The sequence below is a fragment of the Acinonyx jubatus genome, chromosome C2, assembly GCF_027475565.1.
Source record: "Acinonyx jubatus isolate Ajub_Pintada_27869175 chromosome C2, VMU_Ajub_asm_v1.0, whole genome shotgun sequence".
Lineage (NCBI taxonomy): Eukaryota > Metazoa > Chordata > Mammalia > Carnivora > Felidae > Acinonyx > Acinonyx jubatus.
The window spans coordinates 37,894,894-37,899,870 of NC_069384.1; positions in this window are offsets into that span (position 1 = coordinate 37,894,894).

Genomic DNA, 4,977 nt, shown 5'->3' on the forward strand with positions numbered 1-4,977 from the left:
TTTATTGTTTTAGAAACAAGTAATTTCACCTGATAGAATGTAAATGTAGTTAACGCATTCCCTGTTTCATCCGTTAAAGAGCTTGTTGACTTCAAACTTGTTTACTGTACCCACTCCCATCCTCAACATCATTTCCATCATTTTATCTTGACATTTCTAGTATTCTCCTTGTGCTAAGGAAAGCTTCTTTCTTCAATAATTGATAAGATAAAGAAACTTAAGACTTCACTACTAGTTCATTTTTTACTTAGATGGTTCTGCAGCCATCATTTGCAGCAGAAAGCACATTCTTTCCCCAAGGCCAAAACAATTATCTCTGACATCATAAAAAAGTTAAACTGGCACTTGTGAAAAATGCTTGATGCATTTCACTCAATGAAAAGAGCAGTAAAAGGTTAAAGGTCTTTTTGAAAGTGGTATCAGGAGGTATGGAGCATAAAGAATATGCAGCTATAATGCATATGTGTATACACACACACACACACACACACACACAGAGAGAGAGAGAGAGAGAGAGAGATCACAATTTTACTTGCATTCTTGAAATCTGAGCAATGATTAGTCAGAGAGCAATTGTGATTGTCACAGAGAGAGTGATATGTGATTTCTGCTCTGAAAAATTTCATCGCCGTGTGAATGCCTAAGTCGTTTAGAGCAGTTTCAAAGAACAGAGAGACATATAATCAACAGTAATATGGAAAAGACAGGCATAATAGTATGAAAGGATAGGATCTCTTTCTTTCAGGTGGCCCTAGAATAACAAATCTCCAAGCCTAAGGATAATAAAAATACAGTTGGCATACAAGCAACAGAATATTTCATTTTTTTTTAAATTTTTACTTTGTATTTTTTAATGTTTGTTTTATTTTTTATGGAGAGGGTGGTAGGGCAGAAAGAGAGGGAGACACAGAATCTGAAGCAGGCTCCTTGCTCTGAGCTGTCAGCACAGAGCCCGATGTGGGGCTCGAACTCGTGAACTGTGAGATCATGACTTGAGCCGAAGTAAGAAACCTAACTGACTGAGCCACCCAGGCACCCCCAAACAACAGAATATTTACAAAGCAGCAGCAACTGAGTATTATAATACAAAACACAGAGCACAAAGCACATACTACGTTTTTAAATATATAGATTACTTTTTGTTTGTTTTGGGTTAAAATCTATACCATTATGATGAAAAAGAAGCAGCAACATTTATGGAAATACTGCTCTGGGAGAGTTCTGGGTTTTCTTCTCAACTGCACTACTAACTAGGATCTCGATATACTCAAATTGTTTCCTTGAGTTTCAATTTCCTCATCTGTAAAATGAAAGAATTAGATGAAATGCTTTCTGCAGTCTTTTCCAGCACAAATATTTCCCAGTTCTATTGCTATGTTACAGACCTATTTCTGGTCCCAGTGGAGAGGATATAGAACTTACAAATCTGGGCTCAGTGAATAGTGCACAATAAATGATCAGTACTCTTCATGTGCTTTCTCAGGTTCCTGTTCACATATGAATTACTTTTTCCAATTAAAAATGAATCTATAAAATTTTGTTATCCAGGAAGTAGAAATAAGCCATACAGTAACTTACATATTCCTTTTATTCCATCTACAAATAGGAGAATGCCTTAAATTTCCTTGCTTTTTCCAATCTCAGGTATCCCAAATGCAACCCTTATTCTAAGATTCTTACTCAATGTCCATTAGGGATGGTTTCCGAATTGCTGTTTTTCCTGCAGACGACATTCAGTTTTCCCATTCTTTCCATTCTCTAAATTATCCATCCACAACTTTCCATCATTCCTTCATAGCTTAGCTTGCCAATCAAACTCAATTTCTCAGCAATTTACACAAACAAAAGCTCCCAAGAATATAGCATGAAAGCTGAACAGGAAATGTTCACATTAAAAAAAAAAAAAAGAGTTCAATATGATGTCATATGTGACCTGAAGTTGTGTGGGAATGTTAACTCTGAGACAGAGACACATGCTATAAATAAGAGAGATGATGAAGCTATTTAGCAAGAAAGCAGAGACGTGAATAGAGCTATTGTCCATAACAGAACATTTGAGTGATTATGTTGTGGTCACCTTTGTTTTGGACCCTATTCTTCCTGCATTCTTACTCTGCTCTTGCCCTTCTTATGATAAGTTGTTGGGCCCCTCTCATCCATGAACAGGTCCACTTCCCTTCTCTGTCTTCCAGCCTGGCAAAGAAGATAAAATGTGGGGCACCTGGGTGATTTAGTCTGTCAAGCATCCAACTCTTGATTTTGGCTCAGGTCATGATCTCAAGGCTTGTGAGTTCAAGCCCCATGTCGGGTTCTGTGCTGAGAGCTCAGAGCCTGGAACCTGCTTCACATCTGTGTCTCTCTCTTTCTTCCCCTCTCTCATTGTCACTCTGTCTCTGTCTCTCTCTCTCAAAAATAAATAAACATTAAATTTTTTTTTTTAAAAGCCAAAATGTGCTCAGTGAATCTTTTCACCCCAACAGTCTCATTTAGGCTACACCTCTAAAAAGTTTGGACTTTTTTTTAGCCAAACTGGGCATTAAAGTGCTTTGTTGAATAAGAGATTTCCAGTTCTTGGAGCTGGATAATGGTTCTCCCATAGAAAGAAGAATCTGCCACTGTCAGTGTTTCTATTAACTTGCATTTTTTTCTTCTCTACATTTACAATAAATCTGCTATCACTTGGAGCGACAAGAATGACTCTCTGTAGCTTGCACCTACAAAGATCAACTAAAATAATAAATATTTGTTTCTTGATTTCAAAGCTTGTGTGTCTGGAGATGAGGGAAAGGAGAAAAATGGACAATATATTATTTCTTGCTCCAATAATTCTCACTGTTTGATCATGATAAGACAGTAGAAAACTTATTTCCTTAACAACATATTAATTTAATCATTGTTTCCTTATGATTGACTACCGCTCTTGTATTGTCAAGGCAGTTACTTCCATTTCAAATTTACATATGGTAAATAATTGGCAAGTGACTGAATGAGAAATGGCACCTAGATGATCAACCTAGCCCTCTCCTTATTGCATCCCACTGTGTTTAAGCCAACAAGCCCCTACATTTTCTGACATCATTTCCTACCTTTCCCTTCTCCTTCTCCTCCCCTAAATTTATACTACTCTACTGACTGTTTTCCTATCTCTTGAATATACCAAATGGTTTACTTCTTCAGGACCTTTGCACTTGCTGTCCCCATACATGGAAAATCTTCCCTCAGATACACACATGAATCACTCTCAACCTATTCAAGACTGGTTAAAATGTATCTCCTCATATATACACTCTTTGATCATTCATTCTAAATTAGTACCACCCATACTCTCATACTTTGTATCTCCAAATATTTTCTTTTTGTTTCATAGTGCTTAGCACCACATGATATTTTATTATATATTGGTTGTTTTTCTCTTACTATCTTAAAAATGCACTGTCCACAAAGTAAGCTTCACAAATGCAGAAGTTTTGTCTCATCTGGTTGATTCAGTATCTACAACACCTACTATAGTATTTGTCATGTAGTAGATGTTCAATAAACATTTATTGAATGAATGAAGCAAAAAATTAGTATTGGAAAATAAGTTGAAAGTCTCATAGAGTTCATTAAAAATAAATCTAGAGAAAAATGAACAGGCAAGTAAAATCTCCACAACTCTGAAATTTACTTCTAGTTTTTCTTAATGAACTAACAGACTCCCTATCAGATAACACTGATACTCAGTAGCTAGGTCAAAATAAGCCTCTGCTCTCTAGTTATATAAATAGCAATCTCTCTCTCTTAAAGTGACATATCATTTAGATCAATATTCCTTTGAAGGAGAAAAGATAAATTACTCCCTTGAGTTTGTGATAATTTTTATGATTCAAAAAATGTTACAATTGAAATACTTATTTAGCCAATAATTCAACTGATTTTTAAATCCTGTGATAATATTCCATAAACATTAAAAAAAAAAACAAGTTACAAAGTACCTCTCCTTTTTTGACACGTTAACAGAAATGGTTATGTATATAATGAAATGTTGAAGCAATGTTAGTGTTGGGTTATTTAGAATATACACAGATTTTTCTTCTTTATTTAATCTTTAAACTGATTCCGATTTTGCAAGTAAGCACTAATGGCAGTTTAAAAGCCTGGTAAAAGCAGAATGAGTGTAGAAAAAGTGTAGAAAAGCATAATGTTTCTGTTTTTCCCTTGACTGAATACAAGAACTGTGTTAATGCAGTATTTCTTGCCTGCCTGTTTATCAAACCATGTTAGGGTCAGCCTTTCTGGGACTAAACTGGTAGCCTTTGAGTATAAAGAATGTCAGGTAAATGGATGTAAATTGTCTATCTCCTGACCTGAGGGCTCAGATGCAGCATCAAGGGACAAGTGTTCCACAAACCCAGCCCATTAACCAAGAAAGCCCTCTGCCTGTGTATAGGGACAGAAGGTTACCAACAGCATGAAAGTAAAAACCTCACTGTCACTTGGCCACAATTTCTTTTCCAAGTGTAAAAGAATGCATTCTGTGAGCCACCATTATTCAGTTTACAAATTCTGTCTGCTCAGTTCTAAGACACTGACTATCCACCTGAAGGCCTGATGAAGAAGGAAAAACAGGGTAGTCTCCAGGGGCATACTAATTTCAAGCTTATGTGAGTGTTCCCATAGATAAATTCACCAAGGTTACAATGTGCTTGGTTGGCCATTTATCTAGATTACTGAGAAGAGAATGCTGGAGGGGAAAAAAAAAACACTTTACCCCAAAGCTAATAGCTTCTATCCATTAGGTATGAAGAGGATGTACCTAAAGAAATTCCAATCCCAACAGAGTTATTGTATGATAAACATATCAGTACTGCTCTCTCTGAAGGACCTACCTTTAAAATTTTATTAGGCAAGGAGGAGGAAAGTAAGGGAGGAAGGGGGGAGAGACAGAGGGAGCAAGGGAGGGGAAAAAGTAAGACAGTATACTTCCTATTCTAGGTT